This window comes from Dromiciops gliroides, chromosome 3 (assembly GCF_019393635.1).
Source record: "Dromiciops gliroides isolate mDroGli1 chromosome 3, mDroGli1.pri, whole genome shotgun sequence".
NCBI classification, from domain to species: domain Eukaryota; kingdom Metazoa; phylum Chordata; class Mammalia; order Microbiotheria; family Microbiotheriidae; genus Dromiciops; species Dromiciops gliroides.
Genome location: NC_057863.1, coordinates 429,484,064 through 429,510,028, shown reverse-complemented (window position 1 = coordinate 429,510,028; position 25,965 = coordinate 429,484,064). Strand labels below are relative to the sequence as shown.

The window sequence follows — 25,965 nt, the reverse complement described above, 5'->3', positions numbered from 1 at the left end:
AAAGACTTCCAGTGACAGGAAACTCACTACTCCCTAAAATATCCAATTCCATTTTTTTCAGTACCCTGACAAGTGCTTATATAGAGTCAAAATATGCATACCTGAATATATTGCTAATAACTTCTCTTTATCTAATGTTTTGAGGTTTGAAAAGTGATTTATAAACACCAGAAGTGACTCTCACAAAAATCCTATGAAGTAGTTATTGTAGGTATTATCTTAACTTTACATACAAAGAAACTAAGGCACATTGAAGTGAAATGAATTGTCAATGATCACAGAAAAGTAAGTGTGTGAGATGGAGTTTGAACTGGAGTTCCTCCTGAGTCAAGTGCAGGATTCTTTCTACTAAACTTCATTTTGTCTTCTAAGACCAATGAGCTCATGCCTAATCCTTTTTAATCACATGAGAACCCTTAAAAATTTGAAAATTACTATCATCTGGGAATAGTCAGTATTGGAGGAGTTGTGAAAATATGGGTACACTAATGCATTATTGATGGAACTGTGAATTGGTCCAGATATTCTGGAAAGCATTTGTAATTTTATGAAAAGAATAACTGAAGTGATCACACCCTCTGACCCAGATATTCTAGTGACAAAAAGAAAGGTGCAAACTTCTGGGAACAGAGCCAAGATGGTAACATATAGAAATACTCAACTGAATTCTTCCAACATTCTCTTCCAAACATCTTTTAAAAAATACCTCAAATTGAATTCTTTAGTGGCAGAGCCAAAAGGTCAGAGTGAGAGGTTCTTCCAATATAAGGCAACATAGGAGGTCAGAAGGAGATATCTGTGACATGGGGGAAGAGACTGGTCCAGAGCCTAGGTGGATACAATGTCAGTGGTTGGACTTAGTGGTAGTAAAAGAAGCAGTGGGTTTCTCAAGCCAGAAATAGTAAAGGAACATGATAAATGGCCAGAAAGAGTTAACAGAGTACCCTTGTGTTAACACTACACGTAGGAACAGATGCTATTTGGCAATTCCATTGCCTGTACCCACTCTTCGGTCATAATTCAAGGGCAGAGAGGAGTACTTTTGGTCAAGAGGGAGTGGAAACCCTGAGGGGAAGTATCACTTATAGCCTCAAGAGATCAGGGGATCCTGAGAGGCAATATCACTTCCGGTCCCAAGTGAGGAGAGACACCAAGGAGCAGTACTGATTGTAATCTTAAAGAATCAGGGAACCTTCCTGAGTAGAGACCAGAGTGCAGACCAGGAGAGCAGTGACCTTAGATCATACCACTTAGAAACCACTGAAAACTTCTAAAATTCCAGAACTATCTCTGAAAAGAGCAGTGTGGGAAAAAAAAGCCTGAAGCTTGAGACAGATCCTCTTCCATTCCCACACTGAGAATGGAGCCCAACATTAAACTAAATGTCCAAATCAAGAAATAGAGTGGGAAAATGAGCAAAGAACAAAAAAAGAACCTGAACATAAAAATCCACTATGGCAACAGGGAAGACCAAACTCAAAAGCAGACAATGAAGTCAAAATAGCCACAAGCAAAGTCTCAAAGAATAATGTAAATTCAGTACAAACTCAACAACACTTCCTGGAAGAGCTAAAAAAAATATAGTTTCCAAATCAAACAAGACCTATAGAGGAAAAAGTAAGTAAAGAAATAAAAACAAAAGAAGAAAATTATGAAAATGCAATTAACAGCTTGGTGAAAGAGATACAAAAATACTCAAGAAAATAACACTTTAAAAAACAAAATTAAGGGGGCGGCTAGGTGGTGCAGTGGATAAAGCACCGGCCCTGGATTCAGGAGTTCCTGAGATCAAATCCAGCCTCAGACACTTGACTAGCTGTGTGACCCTGGGCAAGTCACTTAACCCCCATTGTCCCGTGAAAAAAAAAATTAGCCAAATTGAAAAAGAGGTATTAAACTTTACTGATGAAAATAATTCCTTAAAAAACAGAAGTGCTCAAATGGAAAAAGAGGTACAGAAGCTCATTGGAAAAATAATTCCTAAAAAATTAAAGTTGGACAAATAGAACTTAATGACTCCATGAGACATCAAAAACAAACAAAATGAAAAGAATGACAAATAGAAGAAAATTTCAAGTATCTTATTGGAAAAACAACTTACCTGAAAATAGATTGAGAAGAGATAATTTAAGAATTATTGGATTATCTGAAATCTATGATCAAATAAATCATATTTTAACATATCATATTTTAAGAAATTATCAAGGAAAACTGCCCTGGTTTTCTGGAAGCAGAGAGTAAAATAGAAATGGAAAGAACCCACCAATCACCACCTGAAAGAGATCCCAAAATGAAAACTCTCAGGAAAGCCAAATCTCAGAGCTCTCAGGTCAAGGAGAAAATATAACAAACAGCCAGAAAGAAACCATTCAGATATAGTGGAGCCACAGGCAGAAAAACAAAAGATTTAGCAACTTCAACATTGAAGGGGCAGGGGGCTGGGAATATGATATTCTAGAAGGCACAGTTAGTATTACAACCAAGAATAATCTATCCAGCAAAACTGAGTAAAATCCTTTAAGGAAAAAATGGTATTTAATGAAGTAGAGAACTTTCAAGCATTCCTAATGAAAAGTCCAGAACTCAAAAGAAAACAAGACTTTCAAATACAAGATTCAAGAGAAGCATACAAAGGCAAACATGAAAGAGAAATCATAAGGGACTTAATAAGTTTAAACTGTGTACCTTTCTATATGGGAATATGATACATATACTTTCTGAGAACTTTATCATAATAGGACAGTTAGAAGGATTCTACGTAGAAAGAGGTTGTGGGAGTGAGTTGATTACATTGCAATGATGTAAAAATGGATAGACAAGAAAGAAGGGAGGGAGAGAAAAATGGGGGAAATTATTTCACATAAAATGGGCACACAAAGAAGACCATTTACAGTGGAGGGAAATATGGTGTGATGCTTTAACCTCACTCAAATTTAAATTGGATCAAAGAGGGAAAGATATGTATATGTATGTATATGTGTGTATGCATGTGTCTGTATACATACATACATACATACATACATACATATATGTGTGTGTATATACAGACACACTCAATTGTTAATAGAAATCTATATTACCCAACAGGGAAGTAGAAAGGGAAGGGAACAAGAGAAAGGGGGGATGATAAAAAAGGCAGTGGCCAGAAGCAAAACAGACTTAAGAGAAGGGACAGGATAAAAATAGTGAAGGATGAATAGAAGAAAATTGGATGGAAGGTAATTCATAGTTAGTAATTATAACTTTGAATATGAATGGGATGAAGTCACCCATAAAATGGAAGCAAATAGCTGAATGAATTAGAAACCAGAATCCAACAATATATTGATTATAAGAAACACACTTGAAACAGAGAGACACACAGAGTTAAAATAAAGGCTTGGAGCAGAATCTATTATGCTCCAACTGAAGTAAAAAAAAAGGCAGGGGTAACAATTATGATCTCAGACAAAGCAAAAGGAAAAATTGACCTAATTAAAAGGTATAAGCAGGGATATTACATCTTACTAAAAGGAACCATAAACAGTGAAATAACATTAATACTAAAATTTCATGCGCCTAATGACATAGCATCCAAATTCTTAAAGGAAAAGTTAAATAAATAATAGAAAGAAATAGACAATAAAACTATACTCATGGGGTACCTCAACTCGTCTCTCTAAGTTAGATAAATCTAACCATAAAATAAATAATAAAAAAGTCAAGGAGATGAGCAGGATATTAGAAAAGTGAGATTTGATAGACCTCTGGGGCAACTAGGTGGTGCAGTGGATAAAGTACTGACTCTGGAGTCAGGAGGACCTGAGTTCAAATCCAGCCTCAGACACTTGACACTTAGCAGCTGTGTGACCCTGGGCAAGTCACTTAACCCCAATTGCCTCACCAAAAAAAGGAAGAAAGAAAGAAAGGAAAAAATAGAGAGATGATAGACCTCTGAAGAAAACTGAATGGGAATAGAAAGAAATATACCCTTTTCTCAGCAATATATGGCACCTTCACAACTAATTACAGGAAAACAAATATTAAATGCATCCTTTTCAGATCATAATACAATAAAAATTACCTTCAATAAAGGACCATGGAAGCATGAATTTAAATTTAATTGGAAGTGCCAGACCCAAGATGGCAGCCAGCAGGAGGCTGATGAAGGAGCTGGAAGAAATCCGCAAGTGTGGGATGAAATACTTCTGTAACATCCAGGTTGATGAAGCTAATTTATTGACTTGGCAAGGGCTCATCATTCCTGACAATCCTCAGTATGACAAGGGAGTCTTCAGAATCAAAATTAATTTCCCAGCAGAGTATCCATTCAAACCACCTAAGATCACATTTAAAACAAATATTTACCACCCGAACATAGATGAAAATTGTCAGGTCTGTATGCCAGTCATTAGTGCTGAAAACTGGAAGCCAGCAAAACTGACCAAGTCAAAACTGACCAAGTCATCCAGTCCCTCATAGCACTGGTGAATGACCCCCAGCCTGAGCACCCATTGTGGGATGATCTAGCTGAAAAGTACTCTAAGGACCATCAAAAATTCTGTAAGAATGCTGAAGAGTTTGCAAAGAAATATGGGAAAAAGAGACCCGTGGACTAAATCTTCCCTGATTGATTCCAAGCAGGGTGAGTGGAGACCTGGAGCAGTGCATTTCCAACACCCTGCAACAAGGACTATGGGAAATTGACAGGGGCCACCTCCTGGCATTAACTTGTGGCAGTTACTAACTTCCTACTGTTTTCTTAATCAAAAGTGTTCTAAAAGACCTGTAAAGAAAGGATTAAAAATTTAAGATGTTCTAATTCTGATTTCTTTGTTTTAAAAATCACTGCTTCAATCTACCTTCTATCTATCTTTTCTTGACCAAATCTAGCCCAAATCTTCAGTTGCTCTTCAGGTTTAAAACAGAAAGTTAGTGAGTGGTGCACACTCCTTCACCCCTCCCTTCCCCTTTGTAGGTATTATTTTTTTGCTTTAATTTTAATTGCACTCCCTATCCCCGGAACAATGCCCTGGAACTCCCTATTCAACCTCTTCCTTTCCCCCCACCCCCAAGCCCTGAAAGAAAATAGTGTAAAATCCAGCATTGCTTTCCCCTCCTGGGACCCTGTACTTTGTGAGATAGAGGTTGTGAGTTTGTAACATCTAAGAAACCCAAATGAGGCCCAACCCAAGGGTGAAATCTGTGATGAGGAAGGAACCTGGCTGTTGTGTAAATCTGGCTGATATTATCAAAATGATGTCAATTAAATGTGCACCCCCCCACCAAAAAAAATGTTAATTGGAAACTAAATAATGTAATCTTAAAGAATGAGTGGGTCAAATCATAAATCATAAAATAATCAATTATTTCATTAAAAAGAATAATGAAAATGAGACAACATTCCAAAATTTGTGGGATGTAGCCAAAGCAGCACTTAGGAGAAAATTTATACTTCTAGATATTTACATCAAAAACACAAAGAGCAGCTCTTTCCAATCACATCCCTAAAATTCTTTCAACAGCCAAATAGCACCAGATCCATGCAGATTACCCTAGAGTTTCACTCAGTAATATTGTAGATGTTGTATACAGCTAAAGACTTTTGACCTGTCTTCTTACAACATTATCCAAATCATTTTTTCTCTTTGAAAAACTTAGAATAGGAAGGAATTTTAGAGGTTACATTGATCAAATTCTACCTGGAAAATGAATAGCCCCAGTTTATTTTCCTGAGAAATAGTTTTCCCACCACTCAGGTGATAGGCAACTACCTGATGAATTAGAAAATGTGGGTTGTTGCTTTAGAAAACTTTTCTTTAAAAAAGCTACTCTGTAAATTCTGGAATAAATTCAGGTCAACAAAGAATGCCGCTTGAGCTCCTTGTACTGGAATAATTAGAATTATTTACAACTTAGATGTCACCCACAAGAGAAAACACATCCTTTAAAAGGAACTATTTATTCTCATAGAGGAAAAAGGGACAAATTCCGCAGAAAAATCATTAACATTAAAAAAAATCAAATTTGAGTAAGAACATGTCAATTTCACTTATGCCCAAACAAATTAGAGTTGCTTTTGGGATGGTAGAGAGAAAGAAAAGAAAGGAATAAAATAAATGATACACAAGAAATTAAGAAAAATGAAGAACAACTAAAACATCATTTTAAAACTTTTAAAATACAAAGGTTATGCTAATTTTCAAGCTCCAGGTAATGCCTTCCTTCTGCTTTTCTTTTGCAACCTTTGGAAAAGGATGCAAAAATATTGTACCTGATATTGTCCCAGAGTCACAAATAATTGCTGGTTGTGAATTTCTATTCAATGGGCAAAGATCATCTGTCTTGATAACTTAATGTCACTTCTTTAAATATTTTCGTGTAGGATGTCTCAAACTTGGCATTGGTTGTCCTTTAAGCAAATGTTTTTACAGTTAAGTAAGGAGAATAATGTTATTCAACTTTATTAGTTGAAAGTGGAAGCCTATATATATACATATATATATATACACAGACACACATATATAAATTTATTATATGTGTGTTTATATGTGTAAATATTTGCATGTATTTGTGTACATATATATGTATATATGTTTGTGTTTACACACATTTGTTGTTGTTGTTTATCCTTTGTTTTTAAAGAGGACTAGTGACATCACAAGTTATGTCTTGATTTGTGTGTGAATTAGATTTAAGTGAGACAGAGTTGCATAAAGTCATCAACCTCATTCTCTCTTCCTGAATCATCAAAGTCCAGAGGGAGGACAAAAGTCAAAACAACTGTTGATGGCCCAGTATGCAGCAACCTTCATGACCATTAGAACAAATTGTTGGCATTTGTTCACTCCACTGGAGGAAGTCTTCACAGACATCCCTCTGCCTCACCAATGGCTTACCGTCAACCTGTTTTAGCCCATCTGCCACTACCAGGGTGTGGCAGCCGTGTATTCTATAGCTTCTTGGAGCCACAGGTGAGAGTTGGGTGAATCAGATGGACACCAAAGTGGATAATCAGCCCTGAAATATATAATATATCATATATATATATAGAGAGAGAGACAGAGAGATAGATAGATATGTATATATCTGACATATATATGTGTATATGTGTATACACATTTATGTAGAGTTATTTAAGTCTTTGACAATCAAGTGAAATGTTTTCTCCTCTTTCTTTAGTTATATTAATCTACCACTTTCTTTTTTTGTCTTGGGTTTTGACTGAGTCTAAAAACCCAAAGTAAAACACAACTAAAACCATTGGCCATTGGCTTTGTCTCAAACCCAGAGTCACAGGGCAACAGCAAAGCCTGGCAGGGTTTCACTAACAAGGCATGTAATAAAACCCTTTTCTGTGGAATGACAGAGTTTGTTATTTGAATAAAAGAGACTTTACCCCAACCTTGTAATTTCCTAGGAACATTTACATGGCTCTATTTAAAAAAAATAATTTCCTGATTCTAATATCTAAGAAATTTATGACAGAAATTTCTTACTCTAATCACTGACTTTCTACACTAGAAAGAAAATCTCCCCAAAGAATTCTGAGTTTCTATGCAAAATAAAAGACAAATGGCAGTCAACTTTCTTCTTTCCCTCTGTAGTTTATTTCCACACAGTTTTACAGACACACCAATGGATAGGCTACTATCTTTGGTCTGAGATACACAAGACACTTCTGTGTTATATAGTTTATTTTCATTCTGCCAAAAAGCTTGACCACCACAATAGAAAGTTATGCAACAGAAGGGTCTGGAAAGGATTTTGCTCCTGAATCTGTTTACCACAAAAAAATTGGCCAAGAAATAACAGAAATGACTTCATAGAGGTTTTCAAATAGAGAAATAGATGCTTATGAATGATTCCTACTGAATTTCTTCAACTGGTATAGGACTTCTACATGAGGAGACTGCAAGAGCCTGTCAAGCATAGTCCTCTAGAGGCTTTGACCTTATCTGTTGCCATTACAAAAGGGGTCAATTCAACTCAATAAACCTTTATTAAATTTCTACTTTGTACAGGACACTGACTTAGATGCTTGTATATAGAGCCAAAACTGAAACAATTTCTGCCCTCAAAGAGATTACATTCCAACCGGGGGTTAAAACCTGTCTCTATATAAGTAAATACAAAATACATATGAAGTAAATCATAGTAGTTTCATAAGGCAGAAACTACTAATCAGGCACAATAAAGATAGGTTTCATGTAGGAGGTCACACTTGACTGCTGCTCTGAAAGAAAATAGGGATACTAGAAGGGAGGGAGGGAGGAAGAGAAAGAGAAAGAGAGGAGGGGAGGGAAGAGGAGAGGAGAAGAGAGGAGTGGAGAGAACAGAGAATTACAGAAAAATGAATTCACTTGAGAGGGAGATAGAGAAATAGACTAGAATGTATCAGGAGCAGCTAGTAGGTCAACAGCAAGTTCAAGAAATATTTTTTAAATGCCTATTAAGTAGAGAGCACTTTACTAAGAGCTGGGGGCAGATATGAACTTTAGATAGAATAAGTCTTTGCCCACACAGTAGGCACTTAATAAATATTTATTGACTGACTTGGGGAATTATTTTACTCAGGGTTAAAGGAAGTTACTCTTCTTTTCCTCATTTGTGTTTTCCAGTACTTTTTCTCCACAGTGAGTATTGGTGTCTTTTGCCCCTTTGGTTGTTCAGTCATTTTCTGTCAGGTCGAACCCTTTGTGATCCCATTTGGGAAACATACTGGAGTGGTTTGTCATTTCTTTCTCCAGCTCATTTTACAGATGAGGAAACTGAGTCATACAGAGTTAAGGATCACACAGCAAGCGTGATTGGATTTGAACTCAGAAAGATGAGTCTTCTGACTCTAGGGCTTGTACTCTATCTACTGCAGCACCTAGCTGCCCCTATTTTGTTAGAATTTTGTTCCTGGAGGGCAGGAACATAGTTTTAAATAATCTTTGTACCTCCCTTGTAGCTCTATACAAAGTAGGTGATTAATAAATGTTTATTGTTATATACTCTAGCCATTCCTTTAGGAGATATGAGCTACTTTGTTATTGTGTATACTAATTGGGGTACAAATTCTTAAGTAGGCAGGCATGTTTTATATAAGTAGTATAAATGAAGACGTTAGACTAAGTGAGTTCTACAGTCCTTTCTATCTAATTGAATAGTAAACTTGATCCAGATTAACAATGAAAACTTGCTATCTCTTCTTAGCTCTACTTAGTTCCATATCTAGGTTCTCTCCCTTGCCTTGAGGGGAAAGAAAAGTCTTCCCTATCTGGTTGATAGCTGTGTAAGCTTTCCTCCTTACCCCCTCCCAACCTAGTCCTTAATAGGAAATGATTTTCCCTGGCAACATAGAACTAAACAATGTCATAAAATTCTACTATTTGGGCAGCATGCTATGATGATAGAAAAATAAACTAGAAATTGAATAAAATGTGCTATGTCTTTTTAGACACTGTGTGACATATTATGCCATCAACAGTTATCAAGCTCTGAACCAAGCTAAAGGTTAGAATGTTGCCTGGTCTGCTGATGGCTACAAAGCCATACATGGCCTGCTGGGGGGGAAATCACCTCTGGCTTCTTGTGCAGCTTTAGCAATGTCATCAACAATTCACTTTGCATTACCTGCAAAGCATGTTTATTAACTCTTGAGGGACTAGTCTGCAGTCAGTACAGCAATGCAGAAAGAAATGCTTATTGAAACTCACCCTTTCTAGCCTGCCGTGTTCAAAGAGAATGAACAAAAGGAACGGAGTCCTGGGGATAGAAATATCGGGACCTCATAAATAAATGCTTTCAGAACAATTTTTATACCAAGTGCTACTTGCTGCCTATAATAATATGAACTACCTCCAAAAATTAGATTATTCTTCTGAAACATCACAAAGGACCAAATAATAGAACTATAGAGAATAAGTATTTTTTTAATCTCCAATACTTACCACAGTGTCTGGCATATAATAGGCACTTAATAAATTATAAAAATGAAACTGTTAACCCAGGTCTGGGTTTTGCTCCATCAAACAAATTCAGTTGATAAGGGAGAAGACCAGGCAGGGAGTTCAAAAGACTAGTGTGGTCTCTGGACACTGGTAAACCAGATGTTCAGTTCAATTCTACAAGCATTTACATTTCTCTGTGTGCAAGACATTATACTGGGTTCTGGACATAAAAAGATGACAATGAAACAAAACCTGCCCTCAGGGAACTTGTTTGTAACAGATCAAAATGCTATACACCCAGATAAGTAAATATGAAATATATGCTAAGTAAATAAAGATAATGTTTTTCGGGGGGGGGGGTTGAAGGAGCCCTAGCACTTTGGGGGTCTAGAAAAGTGTTGTATAAGAGGGAATGCTTGAGCTGAACCTTGAGGGGAGCTAGGAATTCAGGAAGCATAAATGAGGGAAAAGAGCACTGCAGGCTACCCAGGCATGGAGGAAGGAAATCAAATATCACATATGGGGAGCAACAAGTAGAGCAACTTCACTACAGAGTTCCTGATTTGGGGGCAGGGGCAGGATAATATGAAAGGTTGAAGGGCTTTAAATGCTTTAAATGCTAAATAGTGGTATTTACATTGTGCCCTGGATTCCTGAAGTTTTGGGAGGAGTCAGTCATGACTCATGGTCTTGTCAGTTATCTAGCACTTTATTAAGTGCCTACTATGTGCTAGGCACTGTGCTAAATGTAGAGTATGTAAATAAAGGAGAAAAAAGCCAGTCCTTACTCTTCAAGAGTTCACAGTCTAAAGTAAACAAACCAGATATATTCAGGATAAATTCTGAATAGTCTCAGAGGGAAGGCGCTAAGATTAAGGAACCCTGGGGAAAGTTTCTTATATAAAGTAGGCCTTTAGGGGGCATCTAGGTGGCACAGTAGATAAAGCACTGGCCCTCGATTCAGGAGGACCTGAGTTCAAATCCAGCCTCAGACACTTGACACTTACTAGCTCTGTGACCCCAAGCAAGTCACTTAACCCTCATTGTCCAGCAAAAAACAAAAAAAAAAAGTAGGCCTTTAGCTAAGGCTCAAAGGAAGGAAGCAAAAATGCAGAGGGAGAGTGTTCCAGGCATGGAGGACAGCAAAGAAAATGCTCAGAGTTGGGAGATAGAGTATCTATCTATCCCAAGAAACACAAAGGAGGTCAGTGTAAGTGGATTACAGAGTTTATAAAAATGAATCTATACTTTATTAAGGCCAATTTAGCAGTTTTATAGAATATGGATAGAAGTGAGGAGACAGTGAAGATGGGAAGTCAACTAGGAAATTACTATAACAAAACAGGAAAGAGTTAAGGAGGGCCTGAACTAGTATAAAGATTAACATAGGTTAGTCAAGAGGAGATGTATATGAGAGATATTGTTAAGAGAAAATGGACAGGACTTAGCAGCTGATTAGAAATAAGGATCAGGAAGCTGAAGGTGATCCCAAGGTAGCTGGGTGGTTCAGAAGATAAAGTGCTAGTCCTGAAGTCTAGAAGACTTGAGTTCAAATCTAGTCTCAGGTAATTACTGGTGGTGACCTTTGCAAGTAACAAATTTGTTTTGCCTCAGTTTCCTCATTTGGAAAATGTAAATTATAATAGCACCTACCTCTCAAGGATGTTGTGATGTCAAATGAGGTAGTATTTGTACAGCACTCTGAAAACCTTAAAGCATTATACAAATTCTAACCATGATTAGTTGCCCTCAAACAAAATAGGGAAGTCGTTGTTGTTTGTCCTTTGTTCTCCAAAAGGACCATGACTTTGGGAGGTGATGTCATGACTTGCAGTAAATTAGATTTAAGTGAGGGAGGGCTTTGCAAAGTCATCAACCTCACTCTCTCCTCCAGAACATCTGGGTTCAGTGGCAAGATATATATCAGGACAACTGGAGAAGATCCCTGATGTTTAAAGTGATTGGGGTTAAGTGACTTGCCCAGGGTCACACAGCTAGTTAGTGTCTGAAGTGACATTTGAACTCAGGTCCTTTCAACTTTAGGGCCAGTGCTCTCTCCACTGCACCACCTAGCTGCCCCAATAGGGAAGTTAGTAAGAGAGTAAAGAGGGAGATTTGGAGAGATAGTGAATTACATTTTGGACATTTTAATTTTGAGATGCCTATGGGACATCCGAGTAAAGATTTTCAGCAATTGTCATGGAACTAGAGGTCAGGAGAGAGAAATATATATTATATGGTATATATACTTTAGAATGATCTCTGAGCAATTGGATAGATTGAGTCTTTTTTGGAGGCTCATTTATGAACCACTTTCCCCATATAAACATGGACAAAGTCTTATATTTCATCTAATGCTTGATAAAAAGTAGAGGACTTTGGTATGGTGGTGAATCTGAATACCAGTGAGAATAATAAGGAAAGCATTTTAGAATAGGAGGCAAGATGGTTAAAAGAATATTGGATTTGGAATTATAAAGTCTGTGTTCAAATCCTAGTTATGCCATTTGTTAGCAGTGTGATGTTAGGTGATCAAGTCACTTAACCTCTCTAGGCCTCAGTTTTCTGATCTATAAAATGAGAGGATTGGACTAGAACTCTAAGGTTCTTCTGTCTCTAAATTACTGATCTTATGATCCTAAGGTACCTATACTTCCTGGGCCTATTTTTTCATGTGTAAAATGAGTTTGAACTAGATGATTTCTGAGGTCCTTTTCTAAGTCTTAATCTATTATCCTATCATCATAAATCACGTACTCTTTCTGGGCCTAATTTTTGCTCATCTATAAAATCATAAGTTTGAATGAAATGACCTCTAAGCCCCCTTCCCTAAATCTATGATTCTATGAAGATACACAGTTATGGCCATGACTAAAGGGTTAAAGCTAAAATCTAAATCTGGCTAATTCTTGGTAATATATCTATCAGAGCTCATATATGATTGAATGTATTTTTTTATCAGAGGGAAAAAGTACATTTAATCTGTTTCTGTTATGAGACTTGGACTAAACTTTTGTCATTTTAATGAAAGTTACAGAGAAAGAGTATACTATCCCTTATCTTCTGAAGGAAAGAATGCTGGACTCATTGCTATTTTCTGGGGGGGTGGGGCAATGAGGGTTAAGTGACTTGCCCAGGGTCACACAGCTAGTGTCAAGTGTCTGAGGTCAGATTTGAACTCAGGTCATCCTGAATCCAGGGCTGGTGCTTTATCCACGGCCCCCAGTATTCATTACTATTGAAACCAATCCTATTAAGGGATAGCCCATAGACCAGATTCCACTTTTTTTCCTACAGAAACAGAGCATAAGTTTCCACAAGCCTACATTTTAAGTAGCTATGAAAATAGTATAGTTAATTGACATTTTGTCAAGAACTGTTTACATCCTACACTCTTCATGCCTTGTACAGCATACCAATATAATATACCCCAACCTGTGCCTCAGGCCAAACCATGTGCTAATTATAGCTCTATCTAGCTTTTAGCAGGAAACATCATAATTTCCTTCCTTCAGCCCAGAAACGAGGTCAGTCTTACTATTGGTCACTCCTTACCTTTCATTCAGTCCCTTAGAACTAAGTTTTACAACCCCCATTCTTTAATCTCAGTGGCTGGCTCCTGACTGGCTACCTAGTCTCTCTGTATCTCAAGTTCTTTCACTCATTCCTGATCCCTGGAAGCCAGATTCTACTGACTAACCATTTAGACAACCATGTCTGCTTATGTTGTTTATTAAACTACTCCTTTCAGTCATACAGGTAGAGCTAGAAGGTATCTCAGAGGTCTATAGTCCACCCAACCTCCTGATTGTAAAAATGAACAAATTCAATCCCAGTGAAGTTAAGAAAGAAGACGACTTGTCCAAAGTCCTACAGTAGAAAGTGGAAAAATCAGGATTTGAAAGTAGGAAGTCTGAAATCTACTTTTCACTGTATAATGTTACCCCTTTGTTAGAAGTTTATATTCCTTTCCTCCCCCTCTCCCATTACATTTGTCTTATATGGGAATCTCGTGTCATACATCTTGACCAAGCCTCTATTTGTGTCTCTTTCCCAGATAAAACTTGTGATTCAGATCTACCTTGCCAACTTAGGCTCCAAATGCCAATTTTTCCCTACCTGTATAGAATCTGGTCTTAATTTGTCAAACTCATATAATTTTAGACCAGGAAGATCTAATATTGAGGAAACTGAGGCCTAGAAGTGTGTCTATAGTGACTCAGATAAATTGAATTCAAGTATTCTGAGTCTTTTGATTCTCTGTTTGTCCCCTCTCAATTGTGACTACTTGCTTAGACTTTTTCTTAGCTTCTGGTTTGGTCTCTCCATCAGTCCCTGTCAGCCTAATTTAATTCTCAGCCTGAGTTTCTTCATCTCCTTTTGCTTCTTCTGCCACCAACGACTAGGTACTGACAGATTTACTTACTCAAAAAGATCAATGATCATATCAATGTGGATATTCCCTCTACCAGTGCAAATTAGTTGGCTTCCCTCCAAGCCCAAGTTCCATGAGTTGCCATGGTCACCAGATGAATTTATCATGTGGTGGTCAAATCTTCTAGTGCCAAGCTTGTTCACATTTACCAAGGCTGGTCCTTTGTTAAAATATATGCCACTGATTATCCAGCCTGCAGGTGAAGCCTTCCCAGCTTGGTAGGATATGCCAGAGCTTGATTGGTGCAGGCTAGCTAAGGTCACTTTTGTCCCATGATGAGATACTGGAACAACATTCACAAAATGAAATATGAAGAATTGGCAAGTGCCTAACCAGAGGCTGGGAACATATTTTAATAGACAATTGTTTAAAGTGAGATGCTTTGCCTGAACTAATCACTAAAGTAGAGGCAATTTTTGTACTTTCATGGGCTTCGAATTCCTCAACATGGATGAACAACTAATAATTCAACTCAGTCTAGGTTGTTTTGCGGCAGTGACACATTTTCCACTGCCTGGAGATCACGAGCAGTCACTTGGTATGTTTTAGAGAAGCTTCCTGGAGAGAGAGAGGAGTACATTCTGCTCTCTCACAAAATTAATAAAACAATGACTTAGCTATTCATGTGGGCTGGGCATTGAAATGATCTATTCCAGTCCTCATATTTAGAGCTTTCCTAGGAAAGTAGCTCATGAAGGTTTGGCCCCAATGGTGCAGAGGGAGAGAAGAAAGTGTGCATACTAGGTCACTAAGCCTCTTTTAAAAAGAAGTTATTTCCTGTTATCAAACCTACTATTTAGGGATCCCTATAGGATGGGGCAATGATTTAGATGCTGATTAATACATGATGTTCTGTAGAACTGCAAAGCATTTACTTTCATCTCAGCGCTAAGATCATTGGAGGAGACGGAGCCTCAAGCCATCCTCAGTATGGCAGCTGGAAGAGGATGGCTTAAAGAGGCACTTTTTTTCAGGGAAATGGTATATAGGGGGACGTATGGATAATGCCCAACAGGATCTGCTGCAATTTCTCATGGCAGTTAAACATAATTACATACACGTCAGTAGTAAGGTTTTCACTGCTGGTTGTAAAAAAATAACTAGACAAGGACTTATTTTTGTCAGCATAGTTTGAGTACTTCCTTGGTTTCTGGTGCTTTTATGGTGATTGCTTCCATGCCTAGAATACTGCCACTCCTTGTCTCAGTGCCTTGGTTTCCCTATTTTTAAGCTTTAGCTTAAATCCCCCCTTCAGCAGGTTTACCCAGGTCCCACCGCCCAGCCCTGTCTTTCCTTCAAAATAACCTTCCATTTGTAGTATATGTATAGAAACACACACATACGCATATATTTGTATATGTACCACATGGAATATAAGGGGGCTCAAGGACTCGTGTGAGGGGTTGCTGAACCCTTTTCAGGGCTACTCATCCACCTCTAGTTGCCACCTATCCCCCAGTTCTCACTTGTGGCTCCAAGAAGCTGTAGCATGCATAATGGCCAAAACCCTGGTAAAACTGGCTTGGCAGATGGACTAAACCAGGTTGAAGGTAACTGACAGTCCTCAAACCTATTGGGGAGTTAGGGGATATCTACCCCAAGCATGTGAAGCCTACCCTCCCAACCCCCAACTGCCCCTTTATGGAATGAGTGGACCACTTAGAACTTAGTCAGGCATTGGAGATGCTATGGTCATCGACTGCATCCTGGGCCATCATCAATCATCTTGACTTTTGTTTTGACACTGGACTTTAATGAATCTGGACAAGGGAGTGAGGCTGACAACTTTGTATAACTCTGCTTCTCTTAAATCTAATTCACACACAAGTTAAGACACCCTCATGATGGCATTGGTCTACTTTGAGAATGAAGGATGAACAACAATGACAATATATAGTATCTATATGTATATATAGTACAAGTTTTTTATATATATATACATACACACACACATTTATATTTATATGTGTATGCATACTCTTTATAGTTTTTTTCAACATGTGTCTCCCATTAGAATATGAGGTTCTTGAGGGCAGGGATCATATATTTGCCTTTCCTTGTATCCTTTTTTTTTTGTGGGGCAATGTTAAGTGACTTGCCCAGGGTCACAGAGCTAGTAAGTGTCAAGTGTCTGAGGCCGGATTAGAACTCAGGTCCTTCTGAATCCAGGGTTAGGGCTTTATCCACTGTGCCACCTAGCTGCTCCAATGACTGGTTTTTTGTTTTGTTTTGTTTTGTTTTTTGGGGGGGTATTTGGTGAGGCAATTGGGGTTAAGTGACTTGCTCAGGGTCACACAGCTAGGAAGTGTCAAGTGTCTGAGGCCAGATTTGAACTCAGATCCTCCTGACTCCAGGTCCAGTGCTCTATCCATCCTTGTATCCTTTTAACCTAGTACCTGGCACAGAGTGAACACTTTATAAATGCTTATGGACTGACTACTATATTTTCCCTCTTTTCATTGACTTTACACTTCCCTGGGGAAGTATACTGAAATTGGTAAGGAGAGTACAACTAATTCTCACTACATAAAAGCATATGTTAAGAACATGAACAAACCTTAAAAGCCATTGAGTCCCTTGATATTACAGATGATCAGATAGAGGGCCCAAGATGTTAAATGATCTGCCCAAGATCAAACATCTGAGAGGTGTCTAAGGCAGGATTTGGATCATAGTCTCAGAGATTAAGAGATGTAAAGGACCCTAGAGGCCACCTAAGCCAAATCTCTAATGTTAAAGATAAGGAAAGAAAGGTTAAGTTCTTCGGCCCATAGTCATACTCCTAGCAAGTGCGTACAATAGGATTTGGAGTCGGGCATTTCTATTTCCAATTCAACATTTCTATCCACTAAGCCACACTACCCTTTCCAGAGCAATTGAGAGCATGCTGAAGCACATAGTATACTAGATTTGTTGCTGGGAAGACTTCATTTTAATTTGGTGTCATGTTTACTCGTCATGTAACCATGGGCCAATTAATTAGTCCCTCTGAGCTTTAGTTTCCTCATTTATAAAAAAAAGGGATGATCCAACTTCAGACACTTATTAGCTGTGTGACCCTGGGCAAGTCACTTAATCCTATTTACCTTAGTTTCCTCACCTGTAATATAAGCTGGAGAAGAAAATGGCAAGCCACTCTAGTATCTTTGCCAAGAAAACCCCAAATGAGATCATGAAGAGTCAGATACAACTGAAATGATTCAACAACAACAATGTATAATAATTATTTCACAACAAAATAATATAGGGAAAGTGCTACTAATCACTACATAAATGTCAACTATTATTGAGGACAGGATAAAAATGAAATTAAGCAGTGATAGGAGAGGTGGGAAATGTAGGTGGCTAAAAAACCAAACATATTCATTTGAGTTCTTTGTTAGCATTAGGAGTGCTTGGAAGTGGAAATCTGTATTAGGTATAGGAAATTTAGCATGGATCAAAAAAATGCTCTTTTGGAATAGAGAAAACTCAAATTTGATCAAGAAAATTATAAATCCCACATCTTATCACCACCAAGATATGGCCCTTACCTTTTGAGAAAATTAAAAATATTCACTTAGAGATTGTTCATAAAGGTTTTAAATCTTAAACTATGTACACATAATGGAAGCATTTCGTTTTTATCTAATAAAAAAGGATATTATCTAAAGGAAGTAAACAATTGTTGGTACTATCAGCTTCCACTTTCCGCCATTGTTCTTTCTCTATAAGTTAACTTAGGCAGCTATTTGTCTAGTTCCTTTCCCAGAACTGCTGTTTGTAGGGTATTTAAAAATTTGTTGTGGTTTCAGTAGGAAGCAACTATCTCTCCCCAGCACTGCTCTTAGGAAAATGTGTCAGGAACCGGTACAAGAAGAGATTTTGGGTTATTTTCTTACAAAACATCTATGATCATGGAATGAATCAATCAATCTTTGTTTTTGTTTTGTTTTTGTTTTTTTTTGTTTTTTAGGCAATGGGGGTTAAGTGACTTGCCCACGGTCACACAGCTAGTAAGTGTCAAGTGTCTGAGGCCAGATTTGAACTCAGGTACTCCTGAATCCAGGGCCTGTGCTTTAACCACTGTGCCATCTAGCTGCCCGTCAATCAATCTTTGAATGAAGATATATTAAATACTTCATATGTACCAGGCACTGAAGTAGGAAGCAGGAATACAAATATAGAAGGGAGACAGTCTTTGCCATTTTGGAATGTGGTACTGTGGAATCAGGAGTTATAGGTTCAAAGTTTGCCTCTGTCACTTGCTACCTTTGGGGAAGTCATTTAACATCTCTTGTCTTCCATTTATTTCCTCATCTGTGAAATGAGTAGGTTAGATTGGATTACCTCTAAGATCCCTACTATCTCTAAGTTTATTAGTTAATTGGACAGAAAAGAGAATAATTTTTGAGATTAGAAAAGCAAACCTTAAATACTCAAATGGATCCAGATTCCAGAATTGTCTCCCACAATATAGCTCTAAACCCATCCATGCTTGCTCATCTTGTGTAATGATTGTTCATGATTTCCTAAAGGTTTTTCATAGACCTACTCTGTTTTGAAGGCCTTCATTGCTCTCTCTTGATATCAAGAGGGTATCAAGCAATCAACAAGCATTTAAAAACCATCTATTATGTACTAGGGAATATGTTTGGCACTGGAGATTTAAAAACAAAAGTGAAAGAGTCCCTGCAATCAAATAGTTTCCATTCTGAGACAATATGTGCACATTTATGTACAAATATATACAAAATACATAAAGATAACTAGGGTTGGCACACTAAGCAGCAGTGGGGATTAGGAAGGGTATACAAAATTTATTGCTTTTTCAAAATATATGTTTATAAGTTAGAAACAAAAATCACTAGAGGAAGCATGGCAGATTGGGTATTGAATAAGCTTTTGGAGCTAGTCCCACTTCTGGCTTTCCCAGTTTCCTTCTAGCCTGAGCTAAGGTCCCTCTTTCTGCAAGAAGCCTTTCTCAATCTTCTTTAATGTTAGTGCTCTTCCTCTGAGACTAGCCTTGATTTATCTTGTATATATCTTGTTTGTATATATTTGTTTGTACATTGTCTCACCTATTAAACTGTGAGCTCCTTGTCTTTTCTTAATTTTTGGTTTTGCTTTAATTTTTGTTTTGTTCTTATATCCCGAGCAACTAGCATATAGTAGATGCTTAATAAATGCTGACTAGCATACACTGGTTGTTTGACCCTGGGTAAATCACTTAGCTTCTCAATGCCCCTGGCAACTCTTTAAAATAAAGTTTTGCAGAGCAAGTGCCAATCATGAAAACACACACACACACACACACACACAACTTGAACACACAAACCCAAAGGAACACTCATCTCTCTATTTCTGTCTCATATTATTTTTGTATGTCTCTCAGCCTACACATTTCATTTGATATCCCATTGTTAGATACTGCTTCTTACTAACTGAGGAGTCTTTAAAATGTGCCTGTCAGAGGGTGAGGCCAGTGGATGACAAGCTCATGGAATTTATTTGTATAGAATAGCTCTGTGAAAGGTCCCACTGGTGATGTCAGGGCTCAAGTCCTTTTGAAAGTCTCATTCCACTGCCAATTCATGAACTCCCACCCATGGGTGGTGATAATATGGCTAAACCACTCTTACATTTCCTGCTCTGACTATGCTCTGACAAAAACCACATGACAGTGAATAAAGTGATATCATGTTTCTTTATCACCCACCACAAGGAAGATGTTCTGGGAAAAACTGAAATCCTCTGGCTGTTATAGTAGCTCTAAGAAAGGACAAGTCAATTCATGTGAGTACTCTGGATCAGGAAAACAGTAGAGAATGTTACCTGGTGATAAAGACAATCCATGAAGTACATTCACATGAATTGCAGTTTTTGTTTTTACAGATCTTTGGGTGATCAGGTCTGGGACTCCAAAGTAAAGTGAGCAGTTAATACAAAATCTCCATCTGTCTTTCATGCACAGACATAATTCTGGGAAGAGATAATTACTTTAATTCACTGCACTGCTTTGGTTATAAAGACCTGGCTGATGTATTTAGTCTATTAGCATTCTCGTAATCATTAAAAACTGGCATGGACTTTATGCTTTTCTTTATACACTTTTGTGGTTCGAAAATGCTTATGGGTGAACACAAATGGGCACAAACATGTGATGTTCTAAATTGTTCTTCCCCAAGTTGTGAGGGTTCCAGGAAGACCTGGATTTAAGTCCTACTTCTGTCTATGGCTGTGTGACCATGAACATGTCTCTGCATTCCCAGGCCACTGTCTAAGGCTCTAAATTACAGACAAGTTGTTGACCTGTATAGAGGAGGGAGTTCCCACACTAGTGAAGTCTTAGGCTCAGATCAAAAAGAAAGAGGAAAGGGGGCAGCTAGGAGATGCAGTAGATAGAGCACCAGCCCTGGATTCAGGAGGACCTGAGTTCAAATACGGCCTCAGAGCCTTGACACATACTAGCTGTGTGACCCTGGGCAAGTCACTTAACCCCAATTGCCTCACAAAAAAAAAAGAAAAGAAAAAGAAAGAGGAAAGATGGAAGGAAGGAAGGAAGGAAGGAAGGGGCAAAAAGGGTGATTGAAGACCTTTATTTGAAACTTATCCAGACTGCCAGATTAATGAGTACTCCAACAAAATGCTGAAGCAATTGTTAAATATTCAGTGAAACTAAGTTCGTAGTGTCATATAGCACAGTTTAAAAAAAATCTGGAGTTACGATTTCATTAAAATTCTTGTGAAGATACTTTCTACCAATATGGAACAGCATCTATAATGTAATTTAAAATCTTAGAAAGTTACCTGGGCCTCTGGGAAATTAAACAACTTTCCTCAGATTGCTCAGCCAGTAGAAGTCAGAGGCAGGATATTTTTCTTTTTTTACTTTGAGACTAGCTACCTCTCCACTACAGCACCATGTCTCTTTTAGACACTCATTTGTTTTTACACACCACCAGTATCTACCTTGACAACCTTCATCATGTAAATATGAAGGACTAAAACATTGCTAATTCATAGAATAGAGATAACACAGTTTCTATCTGGCATTTTGTCAGTTATAAAAAAGGAAAATCTTGAGGGAGGTGATTCCATCTCTCCTTCCCCTTGAACATCGGAGGACCTGGTGAACTTTAGAGGACTAAAGGAATTGGACTTTTCATTATCATACTAGCAGTATCTCCAGAACAGCAAGGATGGGTAGGAATATCTATAATAGGAGCCAAAGAGAGATCAGAGTTGATGAAGAAAGGCCCTACAGAGCTCTACAAAGAGATAAACAGCAAAGCCATACTATACCTAAGGAAAACTTCATGAATATCCCACAAAGGGAACCAAAGGACTGGTTTTCATGATGAGGTAAAATTCTATAAGATAAATTTAACCATCTAAGTGATATGGGAAATCCAAGAAAACAGGCACTCAACTACAACTTTATCTTCCCCAAAGTAATAGGAGAAAAAGCAGAGTTTTGTAGTGAATTATCTGAATATTAACCTTACCTGCTTATATAATATAAAAAATTAAAGGCATCTTCTATATGCCATAGTGAGTATGTCACTAGATTTAGAGTCAGGAATTTAGAGTCTTACATCCTTAGTGCTTAGTACAGTATCTGGTACATTATTAGATACTTGTTAGCTGACAGACAGATATTTTGTTTATGGAAGCTGATATTTTTTTTCTGTCCTTATCTTTCTGGATTTCTCTGAAGTGATTAACACTATTAACTATTTCCCTCTAGATGTTGTTGTTCAGTTGTTTCAGTCATGTCCAATTCTTCACGACCCTATTTGGGGTTTACTTGGCAAACGTACTGGAGTAGTTTGCTGTTTCCTTCTCCAGCTCACAGACCCTACCATAGAATTCATCCATAATTATTTCTAGCCTGGACTGTTGCAACTGCCTCCTAAGTGGACTCCTTGCCTCTCAACTCTCCCTCTCCAATCCTTTGTTGACAAAGCTCCAAATTGATGTCCCTAAAACACAAATCTGACCTTGTCACTGCTCTGCTCACAATGTTCTAGCACTTTCTTTTGTCTCTATAATAAAATACAAACTCCTCTGTTTGGCATTTAAAGTCCTTCATAGTCTGACTCCAGCCTAACCTTCCTACAAAGTTTACATTACTCTGTATATATTTGTTTATATTACTCTGTATGTACTATAGGTTTCTGTCAAACTGTTACACTCACTGCTCTTTGTACCCCAAATTCTCCATGCCTTCCATGGAGAATTCTCTATCCATGACTTCTCCATGCCTTTCCCTCGGAAGTAGAGTACTCTCTTTTTACTTTTGCCTCTTTGAGATCTCTTCAAGTTTTAGTTTGATCTCTACCTCCAACATGATACCCCCTCAGTTAGTACTTTTAAACTGAAAAGAAGTTGCTGACAGGAAACAACATATAGTTAGTACTTTTCTTTAAATTACATTGAAGTTATATTTTGATATACCTGCTTACATGGTGTGGAGTGTAAGCTTCTTGAGGGCAGTAGCTATCTTTTTCTCTTTGTATTAAAGATGCCTAGCATTGGGCCTGTTACATTTTTGTGCCTAACCAGTGGTTTCCTCAGTATAGAGAACTGCTGGTGAGGAACTTTTCCTTTATAAGTGCAAATTAGCCCCTAGTCTTCAATTTATATTTTTAGTGAGTGAGTTACCTGGGCACAGAGAGATTAAATGACTTGTCCCAGATCACAAACCAATATACATTAAAAATAGGCCTTCCAATCAAGTTTTACTGACTTTGAAGCCAAGTCTCTATCTATCCTGGTATGCTGCTCCTGTCTTTCATGTGTTGTTGTTTGTTGTTGTCGTTTGTTGTTGTTATTCAGTCATTTCAGTCATATCCAATTCTTCAGGACCTCATTTGGGATTTTCTTGGTAAAGATACTGGAGTGCTTTGCCATTCCTTTCTCTAGCTCATTTTACAGATGAGGAATCTGAAGCAAACAGGATTAAGTGACTTGACCAGGGCAACATAGCTAATAAGTGTCTAAGGCTAGATTTGAACTTAGGAAGATGAGACTTACTGATTCCAAGCCTAGTGCTCTATCTATTGTGCCACCTAGTTGTGCTCTTGCCACATAATAAGTCCTTAATAAAATATTGTTTGAATTAAATTTGAACAATGCCCCTCTATCCTGCAGATGTCCTGGTAAATGTTTAACAACTTGCTCTTTGAAAATATACAACACACTTTTAAGTTTATTCTGCATTATTAACAGTTTCTCCATCGCTTTATTTTTGAGGGGAAATGAGGGTTAAGTGATTTGCCCAGGGTCACACACCTAGTAAGTGTCAAGTATCTGAATCTGGATTTGAACTCAGGTCCTCCTGAATCCAGGGCCGGTGCTTTATCTACTGCGCCACCTAGCTGCCCCTCTCCATCACTTTTTAAAAGCTAGACAATTGACAAAAGAATAAAGTCATAGTTGTTAGCATTTGCAGATTTCTGATGTGCAAATGCTCACATTGTAAATTGATTAACAATTGGTTCTTATGAGACCATATGAACTGATTTCCATCTACCCCTGGTCTCCAAGGACCTTCCAGCAGGTTATTCAAGAGGTTTTCCTTCATGCTAGCATTTTCTTTTTTTAGTTCATCATTGTATACAATCTTTTCTCAAAGGCTTGTTATCTTTCAACTTTTACTCTGAAGCAACTAGATTGTTCCTTCTTATCAATTTGCCATTTCTGTTCCTCCAAGATAGCTACTTTTCTCCTACATTCACTCAATCAAAGCCATCTTTCACTCTCATGGTTTACCATTGTTTCTCAGATCTATTTCTCTATCCTTGGGGAATCAGCAAATTGATGAACTGTTATTCAGAGCGTGTCATGCACATGTCTCCCTGTATACAGGTTTTATCCAATTGAATACCTTGTCACCATCTAAAACTCAATAAGACTAAGACATAAATCCTTTTTCCTCCAAAATTCTTCATCCTGTCTAAATTCTTACAATGGAATGATAGCATTGAGAGCTGGAGGAGACTTCATATTCCCACCCCAGAAAACTGAAGTTCTAGAAACTGAGGCCCAGAGAGATTAAATGACCTCAAAATAGGTGGCAGTGATGAGATGTTGATATGTTTACTCCAACATGTTGCTAATCAAAAAGGATTTAATTCAGTGCCTATATACCTGAGGTAGGCTCAAAGGAGAGAGATAAAAGAAGTAAAAGACAGACATATAAAATGAAGGTGTCAGATTTAACCTGTCAGAGATAAACCTCCGTTAATATGAATATATGGACCACCTGGATTTGATGGAGCTGCCTTATTATTCAAATGGATTTTTTGAGAGCCTGGAAAATGCTCTTTGACTAAAACTTCAGGCTGAACCCAGAGAGCTAGCAGATAAGTCCCTATTTACAAACTTCTTTCCCCAAGAGAGTAAACAAATCAAAATGCTCCTTTTGACTAAACTTCAAGTAATGCATCCCTATTCACTATCTTCTTTCCCCAAAAGAGTAAATAGATCTTATTGTTCTCCTTAGCAAATATCTAGGCATCCTTGTCCTTGGTAAACCCTTTCTGTGTCTTTAAGCCACCTGTTATAGTATTTGCTTTAGGTTAATTTGTATCATGCCAATAAAACTGACATCATCCTGTAACCAGTCAGCAAGGAAAACCTTATATACCCTCAGAAAGAGGGAGTCTCTGAGCTCCTTTGGAAAGGAGCCTCCAACATGATCATGTTTAATTCTTCTTGGGACAAAATAAATTGGTATTATGTTTTTTCTGTCTGTCTCTGATCTGGTTTTTCTGTAGAAGACATGTTCTCTGATTTGTTTTGTTCACAGGAGGACAACAGGTATGGAAACAAATGGTAGGATATATTATAAAATTAATTTTCTCTGAACTTATTATTATTATTAATTACTTTTTGTAAGAGACAGGCAGATAAAAACTATATTTAATTTTCAGCACCATTAAGGTCCCTTCTAGACTAATGTCTATGATCCTAAGAGTCATAGAAACATGCTTTACCTTTAAAGAGTCTGGATGAGACAAAACATAAATGCATGTAACACCTAGAGAAAAACATTAAACAAGAAATCACTTAGTATAAATTGGATGGTTAAATACTGAAGCAGCAAGAAGAAAGGAATGATCGAGGTGTATTGGGATCAGAAAACAGAGTAAGATGTAGGAGGTCGGTTTTGAACTGTACTTTGAAGAATGATATAATGAAAAACTGGGTGGGAAAGTAGGTCTAGTATTTCAGGAAAAAGGAATTAATAATAATGTGTTTACAGGATATTTTATACTTGAGAAGTACTTTAATATATATCTTATGCATTAGATTTTCTGAAGGAGGTAGGTGCTAATATTATTTTTCCATTGTACAATGAGGAAACTGAAAAGTTACTTGACTTGCCCATGGTCCTATAAATAGTAAATGATAACTTGTTGTTGTTGCTATTCAGTTATGTCTGATTCTTCATGACCCTGTAGATCATACTGTCCATGGGGTTTCCTCGGCAAAGATACTGGAATGGTTTGCCATTTCTTTCTCCAGTGGATTAAGGCAGAGGTTAAGTGACTTTCTCAGGGTCACATAGCTAATAAGTGTCCGAGGCCAGATTTAAACTTAGGTCTTCCCGACTCCAGGTCCAGA

At 37.6% G+C, this 25,965-nt stretch overlaps 1 protein-coding gene and 1 pseudogene across 2 annotated transcripts in view; both read left to right on the top strand.

Annotated features, from left to right (window-relative positions):
* PPP1R1C (protein phosphatase 1 regulatory inhibitor subunit 1C) overlaps positions 1-25,965 on the top strand; it is a 196,053-nt gene that overhangs the window by 69,055 nt on the left and 101,033 nt on the right. The window lies entirely within an intron of this gene.
* On the top strand, positions 4,099-4,598 carry LOC122745866 (annotated as a pseudogene).